At 45.6% G+C, this 20,981-nt stretch overlaps 1 protein-coding gene and 1 long non-coding RNA gene across 4 annotated transcripts in view; one reads left to right on the top strand and one right to left on the bottom strand.

Moving 5' to 3' along the window:
• Positions 1–19,165, bottom strand: part of LOC115510442 — a 25,150-nt gene extending 5,985 nt beyond the window's left edge. The window contains exons 1-2 of the long non-coding RNA XR_003967721.1: positions 19,091–19,165; positions 2,775–2,777 (exon numbers count right to left, since the gene is read on the bottom strand). This is a non-coding gene — a long non-coding RNA (uncharacterized LOC115510442). The remainder of the gene's footprint in view (positions 1–2,774; positions 2,778–19,090) is intronic.
• The window catches only part of NCK2 (NCK adaptor protein 2), a 153,292-nt gene that overhangs the window by 19,300 nt on the left and 113,011 nt on the right, over positions 1–20,981 (top strand). The window contains exon 1 of one of the 3 annotated variants that reach the window (XM_030310301.1): positions 19,100–19,349. The exons of the other annotated variants lie outside the window; for them this stretch is intronic. The gene's annotated coding sequence lies outside the window, so the exon portion shown is untranslated. Of the gene's footprint in view, positions 1–19,099; positions 19,350–20,981 lie in introns of those variants that run through there. 3 annotated transcript variants of the gene reach the window in all.

The following is a 20,981-nucleotide window of genomic DNA, read 5'->3' as shown; positions in this document are numbered from 1 at the left end:
TGGTGGTGATTGGATACCTGGCAGTAGGTGACTCATACAGTATACAAGTTCAAGCCGTTCTTAGCCCTGCTCAGTGAGACTTTATTGCTGCCAAGAGGGACTCCCTGAAACTACAGCCCTACTTCTTTATTAGGGTTTTATGATGTTTCTCCTCATTGGCTCAAGAGATGATAGAAATCACTTTATGATGAGCCCTTTAAAAAGATTTTTAAAGACAATGAAAGAATGAAGCGGGCGGCAGGGGTTGGGGGACGGCGGGGATTAAGAGGGGAAAGGTGAACAAGGTAAGAGCGGGGATAGTAGCGTGAGTCGCAGGGAATGTGGACTCTCTCTCCCGGCTGGGAAGTATCAGTGTTGTGTGCGGTCCGAGGAGTGACCAGAAAGTGGGACAAACTTAGTGTAAAAATAAGTTATATTTTTAAGTTTATATATTAGTTTAATAATTGACCTGAGCCGCCACCTTCCATTTTGCTGCTGTCTGTAGAGTGCTGGTTAAAACTGCGAATCTGAGAAGGGGTGAGGTTGATCTCAAAGAGAACCCTGACATGGGAGTATTTGCCCAAGTGCACGACACCTGTATGTGTGAACTTAGTCCAATCAGGTGCACACACACGTCAATGCTAGGATGGGGGTGTTTACCCCTTCCCTCTGCAGAAACAGGGTTGACTTTGGCCTGGATGCCTGGACCCCTTTTTGTGTTTCATCTCCTATCCTCCACTATATATTCCCTTGAGAGACACTTTTAATTTTATTTTTGCCACACACATCATATACGTTGTACCAAATGTAATTTGCTGTTAACTTAATACATCTAGTGCCAGTGCTTAGATGGCCTACTTGTGGTGTCTAATAAAAGCTTAGATGCCTAACAGTAAGGTAGCTTACAGAATTTGACGTTCCCGGGTCAACCTGTTATGACCATAACCTAATTAGTATTTTGTGAACGGATTTTTATAATTTGGTTATATTTGGGGCATGCACTATTGATTGAGTCATTTAGGAGTAGCTGTTTCTCTTCATGGTGTTGTTAAAAAACAAAATTCAACTGAGTAAGTTTTTTAAGGATCTTAATTTGCTTTATTCAATGATTTGTGAACCAGGCAGCATCCTGTCCCACAGATAGAAAGGACCTCTGAGGAGCTGTACAAAATGGACGACTTTTATAGGGAGAAGGGAAGAAGAACAAAGAAATTATACTAGACAAAAAAGCAGATTGGCCAGACAAGGTCACCTTCCTTTAGGGGATGGCAGGGGTCTATCAGGAAAACTACCTAATTAGTGCTGATGAGGTGATTCCTCATTGATTGGCTTAAGGTTCCATTTTTGGGAGAGCAGAAACTTGTTTTTTAATTTTTAAATGTTTAATTTTTAACATTTCCCCTCTTGGTGAGTATCCAAAATTCTGTAAAGAACTTATCAAACTCAACACCCAAAAAACAGATAATCCAGTGAAGAAATGGGCAGAAGACATGAATAGACACTTTTCCAAAGAAGACATCCAGATGGCTAACAGACACATGAAAAGATGCTCAACGTCAATCATCATCAGGGAAATACAAATGAAAACCACGATGATACCACCTCACACCTGTCAGAATGTCTAAAATTAACAACACAAGAGGCAACAGGTGTTGGCGAGGATGTGGAGAAAGGGGAACCCTCTTACACTGGTGGGAATGCAAACTGGTGCAGCCATTCCGGAGAACAGTCTGGAGGTTCCTCAAAAAGTTAAAAATAGAACTACCATATATGATCCGACAATTGTACCACTAGGTATTTACCCAAAGGATACAAAAATACAGATTCAAAGGTGTACGTTAACCCTGATTTTTATAGCAGCAGCATCAACAATAGCCAAACTATGGAGAGAGCCCATATGTCCATTGACTGATGAATGGATAAAGAAGGTATGGAATATGTACACCATGGAATATTACTCAGCCATTAAAAATAAACCTTGCCATTTGCAAGGACATGGATGGAGCTAGAGTGCATTATGCTAAGTGAAATAAGTCAGAGAAAGACAAATTCCTATAATCTCATTCCATATGTCACATTTAAGAATGAACACAGATGAACATATGGGAACGGGAGAAAGAAGAAAAGAAGGAAACAAGCCATAAGAGACTCTTAATAATAGAGAACAGGGGCGCTTGGGTGGCTCAGTTGGTTAAGTGCCCAACTTTGGCTCAGGTCATGATCTCACGGTTTGTGGGTTCGAGCCCTGCATTAGGCTCTTTGTTGACAGCTTAGAGCCTGGATCCTGCTTTGGATTCTGTATCTCCCTCTCTCTCTGCCCCTCCCCTGCTCACGCTCTGTCTCTGTTTCTCAAAAATAAATAAATGTTAAAAGAAAAACAATAAGAGAACAAACTGAGGGTTGGTGGAGGGAGGTGGGTAGGGGATGGGCTTAGATGGGTGACGGGGACTAAGGGCACTTGTGATGAGAACTGGGTGTTGTATGCAAGCGATGAATCACTGAATTCTCTTCCTAAAACCAGTATTGCACAGTATATTAACTAAAATTAAAAACAAAAACAGGAAAAACAATTCCCTTCTTTTGATCAGACTAAACCTGAGGGATGTGATCCAAATTTAAAGCATTAGCATTACTCCTAGCCACCTCTTAGAAGTTCTCAAGTGTTGCTGATTTCTGTCAGTATTCACAGGTGATGACTTTTTTGTTTTGTTTTGTTTTGTTTTTGTTTTTGTTTTCTGACTCTGGTATTCAGTCACAGGTCATGACTTCAGGTTCACATTCTTTACGTCAGCCACTCTCTTCATTACTTTTCCGATGTTCCATTCCCAGTGACCTCACTTGCTTGGTGGTTAGCGGCTGCGAACATGAACATGCACTTAAAGCTTGTGGGAGAACACAGCGCACCAGGAAGATTCTTATGATTATTATAAGCAGAATCATTCCTGTTGTCTGGAGTACTTCAAAGACATGGTCTCCCAAGACCCAAACCAAACAAGTCAAGTCCCATTGAAGGAGTCCCTTTCTTAGGCCAGCTCGCTTGGTTCTGTGATCTTCCGTAGCTGAGCTCAGCTTCCCCAGAAGTGTCCATTCAGTGCGGCAAGTGGCGTTAACCACGGTGCAGACACTTACTTGCTCTGCCAAAACAGTAGTCGAGGGCTCTCGTATTATCAAGAACAACTTTGGCCAGAGAGCCCAGGAATTTTTGTTGGCAGCTATTGGCTTTAACAGCGGCTTCTGCAACACCTTTGAGAGTTAAGGTGAAGGTCTGGAAGTAGCCTCATTTGTACTTACTCTTAGCCAGGGGAGCAGCTACCAAAGGAAGCTATTTTGGAGTCATGAATGCCCTCTGGCGATGCCTGCTTGAGTCTGTGGCTCAAGGCTGGGAAGGTGACAGCCATGGAGGCCTGTAAAATTTAAGCGACTCTAGACCGTACAGGTACTTTTGTTCCAGTTACCCTTGCTTTGTGTCCCTTTCTTTGTACAGAGCCTGGACACAAAGTTCCCTGGGTTTGGGGTTCTCAAACTGAGGCAGGGAAATAGACCCCCAGGGGTTAAGGAGCCTGACTTAATAGAGAGGGGGCTGACTCAGTTCCAGAGAAACTGAAGCATTTGGCAATCAGGGAGACGTGTGTGATGGGCAGAACTACAGGATTGTCAGCATTATGGCAAATCCAGCAGTTGTGTCAAGGTTGGATTATCCCTGTTTGCAATGGCTTGAGTATACGAACCATGGCATTATCTTTCAGGCCAGAGCAGAGCAAAATATGTGCAAATGAATCACAAAGACCTTCGTACTGTAAGAATTAAGAAAAGGATAGTCAGAGAGGGAAGGAGGAATGGAAAGAAACACTCTTGCATCTGAGGTCTTGGCCGCTTCTCTTCTCAGTTCGATTTCGAGGTCTCCAACATTTGCGCAGGACCTGATGTCAGGTGGGGCCTTCTTCAGCTGTGAAATATGCACCTGAGTTTCCACGCCTTGTAATTTGGCGGTGGCGTCAGTGATCAGGAGTTCCTGGTAGGGTCCTTTTCATGAGTCTCACTTCTGCAAAAGCATCAGAGTGAGACAGTGGCTGTCTGCAGATGCCCAAAGACTTAAAGATGCTCATTGTTAGGTTCAATATAATGGAAATGACAAGGAAATTTGGTTATTTGTGCGATATGTAACATTTTAAGATAACTGGAATTATGACTGGTGACATTATATTGGGACACATCACATTTCTAGGAATTTCTTACAATTTGTAGAACATTTATGTTAATAACCTGCATCCATGGAAATATAAACTAAGGAGGTTTAGGCATCCCTTGTATTTGATAATGCTTCCTATGTACCTTAACAGCAAATAAACCGAATTAGTTTAATATTTTACCAGGGGAGAGACAAATCTTTGCAATTTTTTCAGGGACCCTCTGGGAAATCTCAGAGTTACTTTAAGGTGGGAGAGGCCCCCATTTAGAATTTGATTTTAGGAAGTTGTCAAAACATCAAGCAATTTGAACACATTTGACTAAATAGGATCACAGAGCATCATGAGATAATACTTAATTATCTGTTTAACCAAAAGGACAATAGAGGATGATGATAAAGGCAAATTCAGAAGGTTACATAGTTGTGAACAAAATTTAGCTCTTTTACTATTGAGAAGATTGGATTTTCTTAAGTAATCCAAGACCTGATGAGGACCACGGGAAGCGCCCGGAAATTATTTTGGTTACAACAAAAAAGCTTTGCTGGCCAGGCAGATTACATAAAAGATAAACCTTCACTATCTCTAATCTAAAGCATACCCAAAGTCCAAGAGAAAGCTGTCCTTTTAACAGAGAGAAAATCAAATTCTAGTTTTGTACCAGTGTACTTTTGCTGTTAAAGCTCTTTAGAAAACCTTAAATAAATCCATTCCAGTATTAGCCCACTTGGCCACTGGCAAAATTCTCTTCCCAGGATTCCTTTTCCAAAAGCCTACAATTTTTTTCATACCCATTCAGATCTTGTCCTGTATGTTTTTTCTCATTCTGGAAGACCCAGTCATTTTACTTTCCGTGCCTACTCTTAATACACACTTGTTTCCCTTCACCCTTATTATTTCTAAGAAGTTTCAAGTACATACATTGATTAAAATTCTTAAAGCTCAGGGTCCTTATTTCCTAGTGAGAACTAAGAAGTATGTAATTGTGGACTCTTACACCAGCATTCTGTGGATCGGTGAACTCACAAATACACTTCATAATTTATAGAATATTCTGCCTCACAGTAAATTTCTCAATGTTGTATGAAACATTACTAATAGACCCACATACCTTAAGTTTCTTTACAATAAGAAACCCAAAGTAAAAGTAGATAAACCTGTGTTCAATAATTAATGTTTCATTAATGTTTCATTATTTTATCTTATTTGAAAATGATCTAGATATTCAGTGATCTAAATGTTCACTATGTACCATTTAACTTAATGTAGGAAAACTATAAAGTTTCAAGTTATCAAAAATATTTGGGGAAATTCTGTAAGTATACTCATAATCATCGCTGAAAAGTTCACCTGGAAACTTTTATCCTACTTACATCTATCTAAATCACTTGCTTTTAACATATTTAGATTACTCATGAAAATTTTGCAGACACTAAAGAAAAATAGGCATTATGCTAGGTTACTTTTGTTTCTGACAAACGTAACAGAACATTAATCTATTTGACTAGAAGACCCAAGCAGAATAAAATCACTCTAAATGCATGCCTGTTTTAATGAAACCAACAAACCTAAACTTGCTTCTCTCTCTCTCTCTCTCTCTCTCTCTCTCTCTCTCTCTCTTTCTCTCTCTCTCTTTCTCTCTCTCTTTCTTAAACCAAAGACTATCCTAGATCAGGCGAACTTGAAAAACATTTGGGTTAGATTTTATGTTTCTGAAAGTCTAGAAGTACTCAATTTGGTCAATGCTTATTTTGCTTTAAACTAATTAAATAGACCTTAAAAAAATAATTTTGGCAGTACCAGCCAGAGACAGAGAAATATCACACATCTGCAGTATACATATTAGACATATATAAACATAAATACAGACACAAACACATCTTACAGCTATTTTAAAATTTTAACCATGAAAAAATTTTAACTGGTACACCAATGCAGAGCTCATTAGTTTATAATAGAACACTTGGATCCAAATTGTGGATTTAGAAGATGGGATAGCTTAAGGTTACCTGTTCTGATAGCTTAAACTTTTCACTAATATTTGTGGAGAAGACTGTTTTTTTTTTTTTCATGTTTATTTTTGAGAAAGAGAGACAGAGCATGAGTGGGGGAGGGGCAGAGAGAGAGGGAGACACAGAATCTTGAAGCAGGCTCCAGGCTCAGAGCTGTCAGCACAGAGCCCAACGCAGGCCTGAACTCACAAACCATGAGATCATGACCTGAGCTGAAGTCAAGCATCTAACTGACTGAACCACCTGGGTGCCCCTGTGAAGACTTTTAAGATTTTTCATTTGCCTGGGTTCCAAATGTCCTGCCCCATTTTTCCCCCCTACTGATAAGAATGACCTCAGTTCCTAGAGACCAGATAGAACATTTACATCTCAAAGGCACAGGGAAAGATTGAGTTCCTCCCTTTGGGATTTTTGTTTCCTAAATCTTTTATGATACCTGCAAGCCTTTTGAGGAGAGTGGTGAGGTTTGGGGAGGGTAGAAAGGATAGGTAGGCTTTGAATTGCTTCCAGAGCTGCATTTCTGTTCTCATAAAGACTCAGTTTGTAAGACAAGGACCGTTGTTCTTAATTCCTAAAGAATTGCGTTGTGATCTACAATGATTTCAAAAGGGCTGACTCTCCCACCCGACTATATTATCTTTAATTTGTGTCTTTATATCTGGGAGAAGATCTCCAACTAAGATGGAAATCAAAAGATTCCTGTGTTCTAGATTTAGAACTTTGTCCTTGGAATGTTTTTCTTTGCCTCTGGGTACATTTAGCTAAGGGGAGAGGTCCTAAAAACAGTCCCTATCAGGTTCTGAGTATCAGCTTCCAGTTTGGCCAACTTCTGACCACAGAGCTACTTAAAAAAATCCTTTCAAATAGCTTGTCAGGTTTCAGCTGGGAAAAGCAGTAAATATTCCTGGCAGTACTGAATAGTCCCTTCCCACCCCCCTTGGATGTAAGAGGAATTCCCGGGGAGGGTAAAAAGGATACTATTCGCTCTGCCAACCCCAGAGATAGCCAAAAGGAAGAAAGACTTAGGCAGTTCTCAGGACACGAAAAACAAGACTTCCCAGAAGACACACATGTCACCCTTTGCTGACTTCTGCCAGTTTTCCCACAATCCCATCTAGAGGCTCTGGAGTAGAGTTTTAAGTAGGGAGTATAGCTCTAGTATTTACCAGAATCTGGCCAGGATTTCCATTGATTTCAATTTTAGTTTCCCTTTGGCTGTTTAAGGGAATAACTAGTAGTTCACCAGGAAGTCCCCCAGAGTCCCGCCAGCCCTGGGAAGGGCCCATGTGAAGTGTGCAAAGGTAGATATGGGGGCGTCTGGAAGACCACTAGTTTGGCAGGCTTCTGTTTACGGTTGTGCGGTCTCTCCAGAGTGGCAAGGCAGTTCAGATAGACGATTAGCAGACTCTGAGTGCTCACGTAAAGGAAACTAGAGGGGAGCAGTAGGAGTCACATCGTAGTTTTTTGTTTTAGGTACTTCTTGTGTCCTCAATTTTTTAGTAGCTTTTTGCACAGAATCTTTCAATGAAGTGATTTTGGAATCTTGAAGCCTTTTGGAGGCTCCTGCATGCCAATTAAAATAGGTATCCCATTCTGTTTGACCTGGGAACTGTTGCTTTCAAGTGCATTTCTTTTTTTTTTTCTTTTAATTTTTTTTTTTTTAACATTTATTTATTGAGAGACAGAGACAGGGCATGAGCAAGGGAGGGAGAGACAGAGAGAGGAGGAGACACAGACTCTGAAGCGGGCTCCAGGCTCTGAGCTGTCAGCACAAAGCCTGATGTGGGGCTCGAACTCACAAACCGTGAGATCATGACCTGAGCCAAAGTCCGATGCCCAACCGACTGAGCCACCCAGGTGTCCCTTTCAAGTGCATTTCTTAAACGAATGATGTCTAGTTGGAGTGTTCTCCATGATGGCCATTGTAATTCTGGCTTGTCTTAGTGAGAGTCTGTCATTTTTGTAGGTAACTACGGCTTCCAGGGCCATAATTCTCAGGGATAAAAGAGGCAGGTGTACCAGAAGTTGGCATGCTCAAGTCTTTGAATCTAGAGGATCTCTTTGTCTTCAGCCAAGCCATGGGTTCTTCAGAGGCAAATTAATACCTAAGAGGGATGTGCCACCGAGCTGGGGATTGTATGGTGCCTCACCTTGTCCCTCATTACAGGGGGATTTTCTTGAGGTTGGCAGGTGGCCTGGTGTCTGGCCCGTGTTGTGACCAGCTTATCCTAGCACGAGAGTCTTCGAGTTAGGTGGTGAGCACCCAGCAGCTTTTCAGTGCTTGGCCTGCCATGCCCGTCGGTTTTGCAGCTTTGGCTCCTGAGATTCCCAGTAACAGTGGATGTATTATTCCTTTACGTTACGTGCACGTGAACAGAAACCACCAGTGACTGAGGACGTGGAGCTGTGGATGCCAGCAGTAACCAAAGAGATGGCACTATGGACTGTGGACTGGCCAAGAGAAGACCTTAGGTGAGCAGCACCAGCAGCTCCCAATGTGGAACTATGGACCAAACCAGTAGACGGCAACATATGGGACAAGGGACTAACCAGGCGCTGGGGATTCGGGTTTCAGGAGGAACCCTCTGCCAGCTCAAGCCCTGGACGAGGACCGGCCTGGTGCTGTGTTAGAGACTTCAGTCCATTTAGACTGACCCAAGAATCCTAGCCTGGAAAGCCAAGCAGACCGGGAGCTCAACACAAGCAGAGCTCAGATCTGAGAGGATCTTATCCACGGGCTTGGAATGGCAACAAAGTTAGACAAGTCCAAGGGTCCACATGTGTTTCCCATTCTTGAAGGGGCTGGAGGTCTCTCTGCGTTTTACCACTGCCACTAAACTGTTAAAAACTCAAACTTGGGGCACCTGGTAGCTCATTTGGTTGTGTCCGAGTCTTGACTGGGGCTCAGGTCATGATCTCCCAGTTCATGGGATCGAGCCCTGTGTCGGGCTCTGCACTGACAGCGTGGAACCTGCATGGGATTCTCTCTCTCTGTCTCTCTGTCTCTCTCTGTACCCCCCCCCCAAATAAATAAAATCAGCATTAAAAAAAAACCCCAAACTCAACTGAATGAAGTGCAGAGATCGTCCTTACTTTATTCAACAGTTGGTGAACTGGGCAGCCTCCAATCCAGCAGATAGAAAGGGGTTCTGAGAAGCTGTACAAAATGAAAGGCTTTTGTAGGTGGGAGGGAATGGGAACAAGGAGGTAATACTAGACAAAAAAAGCAGGTTGGTCACGACAAAGTCACTTTCCTTTAGGAGATGGCAGAGGGCTGTCAGCCAGGTGACCTAAGTAAGTAGTGCTTATTAGTTCGTCACTGGTTTAATATTCCATTTCTGGGAGAGTACAGTTATCAGTTCAGTCTCAGTTTGGTGACTCTGGTCTTAGTGCAAGTGACTCTATTTTGGACCTGTTGTCTTCAACAGCATAGAGCAGGGGTTGGCAAACAATGGCCTGCGGGCCAAATCCGGCTCCCTGTCTGTGTTTGTGAATATGGTTTTATTAGAACACAGCCAGACCCCTTTTATTTACATATGGTCTGTGGTTGTGTTCCTGATACACGGGCAGAGTTGTGTCATTGCCACAGAGACTGTGTGGCTTGCAAAGCCTAACATATTTATCTGGTCCTTTTCTAGAAAAGTCTGCTAGCCCTGCTGTGCAGGAAGGAATGGGGGTGAAGTCAGAGTCCTTGCTCTGTGACTTCATTGGTGTGAGTGAGGCTTGGTGCCTTTTTCTCTGGTAGGAGGGGGAATTCTCATCATCAAGGGGGTTGAGGGTGAAATTGTACCAGGTACCGGGTGGTTCCCAGCTCAAATGATGTGCATGATGAATATTACTTCCTTCTCCCATTGATTACCCACATCCCTCCCATCCTCAGGTGCTTTCTTTCTTTGCATGTGAAAATTTAAGATGAAAAGTGGCTTTCAGTCCCCACGTGTTCAGAAGACAGCACTATCCAGTAGAACTATCATGCAAGCCACCAATGTCAGCTAAATGTGTAACTTGTTTAAAAAGCTTCTGGGTGGCTCAGGTCATGATCTCGTGGTCCGTGAGTTCGAGCCCCGCGTCGGGCTCTGTGCCGACAGCTCAGAGCCTGGAGCCTGCTTTGGATTCTGTGTCTCCCTCTCTCTCTCTGCCTTCTTCCACTCATTCTCTCTCTCTCTCAAGAATAAATAAACATTATTTTTTTTTAAAAAAAAGCAGGAAGGAATAGATGAAATTAATTTTGGTAATGTGTTCACAAATATCACTTCAACTTACAATCAATATAAAAATCATTAGCGGGGTATTTTTTCTTTTCTTTTCTTTTTTTTTTTTTTTTTTTCATGAGTGTGGCATCCAGTGTGCATTTTACCCTTAAAGCAGGAACAGATGCACTTGCTGCATCTTGAGCGTTCAGGAGCCACAGTGGCTAGAGGCCACTGAACAGCACGGCTCTCTGCTTCTCTGACACCAGCTGGGTATCCTTGAATTCAATTCTGACACCACTCCTCGGACTCTGTGCAGACCCTATAGGTGAAGGGCTGGGTCTTACAAGACTGCCTCTCCCTTCAGATGCCGGTCTCAGGTCCTGGCCTTCCCATACTTCTGACCAGCTGGCTGTATATTAGAGGTTCCTGTGACCCCCTCATTAGGTTTGATAATTTGCTCTAATGACTCCCAGAATTTCCTATCAATGGTTTATTACAAAGGACACAGGAACAGCCAGAAGGAAGAGGTGCACAGGGGAAGGTATGGGCACGGGGAGGCACAGGGCTTGGTTGCTTCTCCAGGCCTGCCACCCTCCTAGCACATCAGTGTGTTCCTCAACCCAGGAGCTCCTGTAATCTTCTTGTTCTAGAGTTTTTATAACTCAGCCTCTAGCCCCACACCCTTGGTTGTTGGGGGCTGGGGCTGAAAGTTCCCACCCTCTTAATCCCATGATTGGTCTTTCTATGGCCAGCCCCCATCCTGAAAATGGCCAGGAGCCAACCCGGAGTCATTTCATTAGCATAAGCGTGGGCGTGGTCTTAGGGGGCTGGTTCTGAATAACAAAAGATGTCCCTATCACTCAGGAAATTCCAGGAGTTTTGGGAGCTCTGTGCCAGGAACCACAGAGCAAGACCAAATACATTTTTTATTATACCACACCAGGATAGCCCGAGAATGCCTTCCCTCCCTTCTTCCTCCCCAGCTGGCTGTGCCCTATTTAAGAACACTCCTCTCCTCTAAAACAGCTGATGCATTCTTATTTTACATTCTTCTCTACCCTCTCTTGACTAATCATGACTGTGCTGCTAACTCCCCCGGTTCTTGGTTCTCAGGAAGCAAATGTAGGAAAGATACAGTAACATTTCTAGGGAAGCATACAGATACAAACTGATTAAATGTAGCACACCAATGGTGACTCTATTTAATAAAATTTGCAGAAGAATAACTCTGCTCTAGCAAACAGGCACCCAGGCTGCAGATTTTCTAATAAATGGGACATGTGGCTGAAGCCACCACAGCACATCCCAGCTCCTGCCCCGAGGAGTCTGACTGTCCAGGCAACTGGTACAGGAGGAAAACCAGAGAAAAACTAGGATTTTTATTCCTCATGTAGTCTTTGGTCTCCCTTGCTTGCCTGATGTGTCTGTATTCTTAATGTTTACTACACTGCTTGCTCTTGGAATTTTAGATTCAGGGTTCTGGAACTAGAGTGGTAGGGGCAGATCTTGGTTCGTCACGAGAGCTGGGGACTTGGTGCCTCAATTGCTTTTGCCGGACAGTGGACTGTTCTGAGGATTAAAATGTGTAAAGACACTGAGGACAGTGTTTGACACATGACATTATATCAGTATCGTTGGATTTGTTTACGCCATGTAAAGCACTAACAAGTAATAAAAGGTGTATTCTAGCAGGAATAAGGGGATGGTGGCAGAGAGTGTCTGGGAGCTGTGTAAGTGGGGCGTGGCTGCTAAAGGACTTCTAAAAATCAGGGTTTTTAAATGCTTATTTGTTTATTTATTTACTTTTGAGGGTGGGGAAGGGGCAGAGAGAGAGGGAGAGAGAAGACCCTAAGCAGGCTCCATGCCCAACACTGAGCCCAACGCAGGGCTCGGTCTCACAACCATGAGGTCTTGGCCTGAACAGAAATCAAGAGTCGGATGCTTAACTGACTGAGTCACACACGTGGTCCAAGAATCAGAGTTTTAAAAAATGTAATATTTTGGGGGCCCCTGGGTGGCTCAGTCAGTTAAGTGTCCAACTTTGGCTCAGGTCATGATCTCACGGTTTGTGAGTTCGAGCCCCACGTCGGGCTCTTGTGCTGACAGCTCGGAGCCTGGATTCTGTGTCTCCCTTTCTCTCTGCCCCTTCCCTGCTCATGCTCTCTCTCTCTCTCTGTCTCTCAAAAACAAATAAATGTTAAAAAAAAATTAACTATAATATTTTGGACATGGCTTACTCCAAAGTCTTTAAACTTTAAGGACATGATTAAAATTTTCATTAGTGTGACTTAAGCTAGAAGCAGGCACAGTAGCTGTATCTGATGTTAAAGATCTTTTTAAAGGTTGATGTTTGTATCTGGCTTTTATCTTTCTGAGAGGTGTATATGATAAAGAGGTATCAGTGATAAAATACCATGTTTTTCTACAAATAAGAAGGGTTGGAACTTACTGAAAGGTGTATGTGTGTGTGATCACAAGTGACCACATTTAAATAATTTTTTTAGGAATAGAAGGCCCCAGGATGTCATTTCCAAAGGGCTGTAGATGGGCTCCAGAAACATGGGTTGTTGTCTACAAAGGATGAGGTCATGATTCAGAGTCATTCATGTGGTAAGTCATAGAAGGCTATCTTGCCAAGGATGTAGATGTTGATAGTTAGTAGTCCGAGGTATTTTATTATTGTCCATTCAGACATCTTTATTTTAACAGGTCAAGAAGAATATTTTTGAAAAAGTATGTTTAGCCTTTTAAGTATTTCAGATATTTGTGAAAGTCATTTTGGGGAAGTAAGCTGTATTGCATTAAATTGTTTTTTTAGATTGCTTATAATTTCAAGGTTTAAAAAAAAATATTTATGGGGGGGAGGGGCAGAGAGAGAGGGAGAGAGAGAATCCCAAGCAGGCTCTATGCTGTCAGCACAGAGCCTGATGTGAGGCTCGAAGTCATGAACTGTGAGATCATGACCTGAGTGGAAATCAAGAGTCGGATGTTTAACCAACTAAGCCACACAGGTGCCCCTGTAATTTCAGTTTTCATTGCTGTCAGTCCCGATGTTAATATCATTTCTGCCCTCCCTCGTATTTTTTCATTCTCACTTTATAGTGGGAAATATGCATCGAAGTTATATTTTGGACAAATCTTTCAAGAGCGGTTTCCCATTCTTTCTCATCCTGTGGCTCGAGTGAAAACTAGGTTTTTATGAGGAGAGGGTAATTTTGTTTAAAGCCAGTGTTTTTTAAGTCGAGGCTGTCTTAGCTCAAGCGGCTGTAACTAAATACCATAGACTGAGCGGTTCTCGCAGCAGACACAGCTCTGGAGGCTGGAAGGCCAATGTCAAGGTGCCGACTGACTCAGGGTCTGGGAAGGGCCTGCTTCCCTGGCTGGAGATGTCCACCTTCTCATTGTGTCCGCGAGAGGTGGAGAGATAAGGGGCTCTGGGCCGTTCCTCTTCTTACAGGGGATCTATCCCAGCATGGGATAGATGACCTCATGACCTGCAGTCCCCTCTGTTGAAATACCATCACCCTGGGGATGAGGGTTTCAACAGGTAAATTTGGGGGAGACACATTCAGTCAGTAACAGAAGCCACTGAGACTTGCTTTGACGTCATAACCCTTTTTAGCAAAGACAGGTACCTTGGCTTGACACCACTTGCTGCTGTTTCTAACTTATTTTCTTCTGCCTGAGTTAAAAATCCTCTGGTGTCAAAGCCCCCTTTCCTTTGTTAGGCCTGCCCGTCACTCAGATCTGTATTTTTCCCTACAGCTGTTCCCAGAAGCTTTCTCAGGCTTACTTCCTCCCTCCCAGGGCAGTTGGAGGGCCTAATTTTCCATTCCCTCCCTGCCACCCTCCCTAGATTAAGCGTTGTAGAAGTGTAGCAGAGCTTTCCAGCTTGTAGGCTTTGGGAACTGCAGCCTGGAAGCTGCCCCCTGCCTGCCAGGCTGCCTGTGGCACACAGGTTCGGGGGTCTAGGCCTTCCCAAGGCAGATCTCAGGGGTGGCGGAGAACTGAGAATACTGGTTTAAGCAATTTCTTATTGGGATCTTCCAACCACCTCTCTGAGCCTCTTGGGAACTCTTGACCTTTCTGGCCCCAAGTTTGAGAACCGTGGATTTAGAGTGTTGACTTTCACTTTCTCAAGGCTCAGCTCAAACACTCAGCTTGCTTGCTTGGTCCCCAGAGAGAACCTTCCAACCCATCGGAATAAACAGCACTAAACATCCTCTGCATCTGCCTGAGTTTAGTGGGGGGAAGGCCTAGGAGAAGGGACACTTTGCTCTCTTCCTTCCCAGTGGATGTGGGTGTCATCCTGAGTGCCCTGCGGCCTTTCCCCGCTGTGGTCCAGTCTCAGATTCTCCAGAAGTGACTCGATCTCCGGTCCTGCCACCCTGACCCGAGCTTGGGGCCAGCCTCACGTTTTGACACATGGTTACACCGAGCAAGCACTTGCGTTTCACTGCCGTCACCACTGGGTCATCATCGTAGAGGACACGTAGAGAAAACAGCAAAGCTGTGTCACCTCTGATTTCAGGGGGTTGAGGCGTTCCAACCTCGTGCTAGAGTTTTGCTTCCTGAGAGCTTCCTTCTGGAAGTGGCTGCTTTTCCCCATTCCGTTTATACCGTGGGTGCAGCTGAGTGTCATGTTGGGGCCTGCATCCCGCCCTGCACTCTCCCTGTACCCAGTCTTGTGGTCCTGCCTCGTTCCCTCCACCGTTGTCCCAGATAAAGCCAAGGATTGTCATTGTCATTTCTCTTCCGTTTAAACTCACAGCAGTTTCTTGTGTCTTCCAGCAGTGTTAGCCCCCATGTCCCTTGGCTTTCCAGCCACGGGCTTCTAGGCAGACTGTCCTCCCCATCAAGTGACCGTGCGGGTCGCATCCTGTCTCGCTCAGGCCACTTCTTCCTGGGAACACCCCCTTCTCTCCTGTGTTGTTCGTGACCATCAACAATGTATGTGGAACCTGCTGAACAGGTAACTTCAAGTTCAGTAGAAAGACTCCTGGGGTGTCTGTCATCTGGGCCACTTCATACTTTAAATCTTTCCTACAGTAGCCCCAGTACCATGGCCATAGCATCTGTGAGTCTGCTTAGGCTGGTGACTGGGTGGCTTGTAAACAGCAGACATTTGCTGCTCACAGTACCAGAGACAGCACGTCCAAGGTCAGGGTGCCAGCACAATCATTCTGGTGAGGGCCCTCCTCTGGGTTGCAGACTTGTCGGATCCTCACAGGGTGGAAAGGGCGAGGATGCTTTGCAGGTTCGCTTTATGAGGATACTAATCCCACTCATGGGGGCTCCACCCTCATGACCTAAGCTCCTCCCAAGGCCCCTCCTCCTAACATCATCACCTTGGGGGTTAGGATTTCACCATAATATCTTGGGGCAGGACACATTCGGACCGCAGTGGCATCTCTTTGGCACAACAATGCCTAACTTAAATGCTGTAGCTTCTTAGTGTGTGGGTATCTTTTCCTTGAAAGATCTCGAGTGTCCGTCACCTATTCAACAAGTATTTGAGTATCTGCTGTGTGTCAGGCAGAGTTGTAGGTGGGCCCAAGTCCCTGCTTCCCAGGAGCTTGCACCCAGTGGCTTCTTGGAGAGTGACAGTAGTGTGGCCTTTTGCTCTGCTCTTCTGTACTCCTTTGAGTAGTTCAGTCATCATTTGTGTAACTGATTTATTTTGCTTAAAAAAAATGGAGACTCCATTTAGATCATACGAAAAATACCAGAGACACCAAATGAAATGTGCATCTAGCAATCTGACATGAGCGAGGGATGTTTTAGGTACCTGAAATCTGAGTCCTCCTCTCAGTCTCTGGATCCCTGCCCCCTTCGAAGCAGGTTCGTGCTCTACCTGGTGTGATGGCGGTCTGGCCTATGCTCAGGATTTTCTGTTTGAGCAGGTACAAAATTGATGTATCGAAGAGTTGATGTAAGAATTTGGTGGCTAGGGGCGCCTGGGTGGCGCAGTCGGTTAAGCGTCCGACTTCAGCCAGGTCACGATCTCGCGGTCCGTGAGTTCGAGCCCCGCGTCAGGCTCTGGGCTGATGGCTCGGAGCCTGGAGCCTGTTTCTGATTCTGTGTCTCCCTCTCTCTCTGCCCCTCCCCCGTTCATGCTCTGCCTCTCTCTGTCCCAAAAAATAAATAAACGTTGAAAAAAAAAAAAATTAAAAAAAAAAAGAATTTGGTGGCCGACCTGTGAAGGGTATAGGGATGCTTTTTGTGCCCTGATGTGTTCAGTCCCCGGAGTTGTGTTCAGTTGTCTGTCAGGACAGGTGTCTGGTCTGGTCAGCCATGGCCAGAGTGGCCACACAATTACAGACCCGCCTGCAGAGCCTTCGTCCGTCATGGGCGAGGTGGATGCGGGTCTCAGATGCCTGGGCATCACGAAAATCTGTGTCACAAGCAGACTCAGTTTTAACTCATACTTATTTAGCTGCTGTGGGAGTCATCTGTGGGGCACTGATTAATCATAATATGTCATCTATAAAGCAGCCTTTCTTTTGAGTACTGTGTTTGTGCAATGAAATGTGGCTTAAGAAGTTGTACATGATGTATAATTGAAAAAATGCTTTCAAAAATCATTACCAGGTTGGTTTATTTAGCAATTAAGTAATGTCGTGTCATCTGAATACCTTGTGATCTGGTTTTGGCTTAACTTCATTTTGTAAAAGATAATAATAAATGACATGCATTAAGGAGTGGTATTGACATGCCAGGCCCACGTGAAGTAATTTGCACTGTGTGCGACACGAGGGTGCATATTTGATGAGAATTTGCTTGTTTTATGTGGATCTTAAATTCACAGCAGAAAATTCTGAAACACCGAGAGTCCCCAGTGTGCACATCACTTAGCTTCAGCAGCTCAGAGCACATCACTGTCTCCCTCCCCTGTGCTCCCCACTCGGGGATCGAAAAGTGAATTCCAGATGTATATCATTTCTTGGTGTAACCCTAACTTTTAAATTTAACTTCACATTGGTTTGTTCGAACTTGCTTGTTTTCCTCTATTGCCATTATTGAACCTTTGAAGGTTCTTCCTTGTCTCTTTTGGATTTTAAACATTATTTGTGAACTTATGGTTTAACTTAAGTACTTTCTGCTATAGATAAAGGCACTGTCTCATGCTACCTTTAAGTGAAGAATAATCCAGCTGATTATACCCTTTTGAAAATTAGGGTTTCTTTCCTCCTTGACCTCCCTGCCTGGTGCAATTAACCAAGAGTGCCCGCCTCCCCATGTGTTAGTTTCAGGAGCTGCATCAGTTCAACTGGATTCTTTCAATGTGAAAAAATTTTTTGAACACTAATCATGCTCATAATTTCCTCATCTGTAAATGCGAGTGTTGGAATAGCTGGTTGTCAAAGTTCCCTTTTGGTTTTGTGGTTATAAAAACCCCCACATCTAGCCGAAGGCATAATTGTTGAGACCTTCAATTGCTTTGGGAGTGAATGACTTCTACCTAGGGAATGATTTGAAGAAAATGCCCCTATCATATTTTGGTTTGGCCTATTTTGGCAGAGCGCCACATATGTCCCTTACTCTGGGCCACCTCTGGGGAGAAGTGGGTGTGGGAAGGCCACGTGTGGCCCTCAGAACTGCCCCTCCCCCCAGGAATCCCAGAGGTCTGCTCTGTTGTCTCCTATCACCAGTCTCTTCCACTTCCCTTTTGTGTCCTGGGCAGCAGTGGGAGACCCCCAACTTTGTTCCAGCTATAGTCATCATGCCTCCTGGAATTTCTGTAACAAAGTCGGTTACCGTGCCTTTGTCCCTTACTTCTGCAAGCATTACAAATGTTTCAGGGCCCTCTGTCACCAGGCATATGACAGGTGGGCCATCTGGCTGGTGCAGGGTCACCCAGCTGTCAGGGCTGCTTCCTGTGCCTCGCCTCCCCACCCAGAGAAGGCTGCTCCCTGGCCCAGCAGGGGACCTTTATGACATTTTGAGCATGATCAGAAAAAGGAACTTGTGGATTTTCTTCTAGGCGTGGTCACTCGAGCGGCTGATGCAGGCTAGCTAGCTGCGTTCCAGCCCGTCCAGCTGGTTGTGCCAGCAGGGTGATTGATGTCAGCTCTGCCCAGGCTGTAGGGACCTTTAGCCAGCAGACCACAGGTGACAGGTGAGGAGTGACACAGCCCTCTGGTTTCTTTCTGATTTGACTCAACTGAGAGTCATCACTGCCAGCCATAATTTTTCAGATGGCGTCTGCTTTACTCTGGCTGTGAGCTTCTTTCTGTCCTCCTTGGAGCCTCTCTGGTCACAAAATAGAAACGTCTTAGGTATGTCAGATGCACGAGGTCTAGTCCAGGGAATGGTTATAAAAGTGTGTGAAGGGCTGAAGGGGCCAAAGGGGGAAGACATGTTTGTTACCCACAGAGCAGAAACTGAGAAAGTTTCTGCCGGCTTCTAGGTCCGCAGGAGCAAAACAAGGACATGGGAATCCCCCAGAACCCAGGAGCAAGACGCCGCCCCCACCCCCGCCCCCACCCCCGCCCCCACCCCCGCCCGTCGCTCCCCCACCCCCAGCAGGAAGCCTGTGCTGTTCTGCCCTAGGAGCTTAGCACAGCCTGAGCCTCAGCAACTTGCTGGACCGGCATTGCCCCTGCTGTTTTAGATCCCCTGCTTGCTGGGGCGGGGCGGGGCGCTGGGAGGGGCAGGTCCTCAGTCTTCCTCCTGCCTTTTAATGTTGCACCAGGGCCTCTCTTTGGCAGAACGTAACCAAGAATCCAGCGGGCAGGGCCTGGGAAACGTAGCCCCAGCGGTACAGAGGAGAGCACGGTCGGGTAGCAGTGGCTTGGATGCCAGGTCACATCTGGCACAGGCATTCTCCAGAGTGTGGGCGGGATGAAGTGACCCGGTGTGCCCTGGCACGCAGGGGCAAATGGTGGCTGCCGTATCATCTTCTCTGCGTGGATCACTAGAAACAGACTACTGATAATATGTTCATCATGCATCGTGCAGACTGCACTCACAGGAAGGTATGGAAACCCAAACCAAAAGTTGGGCACAACTGTTCTGGCTAATAGAAATGAATATAAATGACTCGGCTGCAGCTGCACCGTGGGGAAGTCACCAGCCGTCCATGTGTGCACTGCGCATCTCGGTGGTGTTGTATACAAAGGCTCAGCGAGGGGACTGCGGTTCCCTCTGGTGCAGAGTGGCATCGGTGGAGGGACAAAACCACTCTTTGAAGCCCTGGAACACACTGTTCACTGCTGACAGGCAGGAAGCAACCGCGAGCTCTCCTGCACAGCCCTGCTGAAGCGCAGCTTGGCATTGCTGATGGTAACGAGGCTCACGCAACAGCAGAGTGGTGTCGCTTATCCATTCAGCCCCTGCTTCCCTTCTTCCGCCAACAGGAAGCTTTCTTGTTGCAGCCCCTGACTCGATGCGGCTCCCTGGATCTCCCCATGCCGTGTTCGCATCTGGGCCTCTTCTCCCGGTCTCCCCCCATTGTGCTCAGAGGAGCTGGTACCCCTCTTGAGCTCCCTGAAGCATGAGACGAAGTTGTCCTAAGGGTGGGATTTTGGCTGGGAAATCCTGTGGGGGGGGGGGGACCGGGAAAGCCACCTGCCTCTCTGCTCTGCCTCTGTCTGCATGCACCCTGCAGACTGGCTTCCCTCCCTCGGCACATGTGGTGGGCAGTCCCCAGCAACAGCACGGAGGCCGTGGGCCTAGCAGAGTGTTCTGTACAGTACCTCTCAGGCTGGCCCTTCTCTGGTCCACGTTGGTCAGGTGCCCACTCTGAGCTGGTCCGTGGACCATCTCCTGCAAGGGGAGGAGGAGGGTGTTCCGGAGAACACGCCTGCCCTTATTACGTGTGCATGGGGATGGGCAGAAGGGCAGCTGAGGGCAGAGGGGAAGCCACTGGTTCTGGGCAGCCTCCCTCTGGACTTTTCCCGAGCAGGCCTCCACACAGTAGTGCCAGGTGCTGTGACTGTATCAGCTGGCAGGGCATCGTCGGCCGGAGCCCCAGTGCGTTTCTCCTTGGACTATAGGAAATAATGCCCTTGCAACTGCTGCTTGTGTGCATAAATCGAGCCCGTGGCTATTTTAAAAAGAGTGTCATGAATTTGCTCTAAGAATATCTTCTTTTAAACTCAGAAATTTGGTTTTTGTGAAGTATTAAATTGAGAAATTATTGAGAATAATTTGATTCGGAATGGTTAGTAAAATGGGTTTATTCGAGTCCCTCCTGAAACGAACAAAGAAGATGACACCCCGAGCTTTTAATCTTTTTGCATTAATTTAATTAAAGGGGATACTTTAAGTCGATTGCCCTTATCATCCTTTATCAGAGTACAGCGGCATCGCCTTGTACCCCTACTAAGTGAGAGGCTTGCAGCGTTATAGCAAAATGTGGCTTCCGGGCACAGAATACAGTCCCTCATCCAGACATGGTAGAGGACCGTGGCTCCATGGGTGGGTAGGGAGAAGGGAGAACTTGTTCCTCACCGATTGAGCCTGGCACAGGTGGAGGGAAGGCATAAAGAATGCTGGTTTTATTCCACTAACAATGTGGCTTTTGAATCGGACCCTTTGGTTAGTGTATGGTTTAAAATGCACGCTTCCCTGTGGGCACACGTACATCCCTAGCAGGACATTTGTTT

Source organism: Lynx canadensis, chromosome A3, assembly GCF_007474595.2.
Source record: "Lynx canadensis isolate LIC74 chromosome A3, mLynCan4.pri.v2, whole genome shotgun sequence".
Classification (NCBI taxonomy): domain Eukaryota; kingdom Metazoa; phylum Chordata; class Mammalia; order Carnivora; family Felidae; genus Lynx; species Lynx canadensis.
This window is presented reverse-complemented; position numbering and strand designations above follow the sequence as displayed.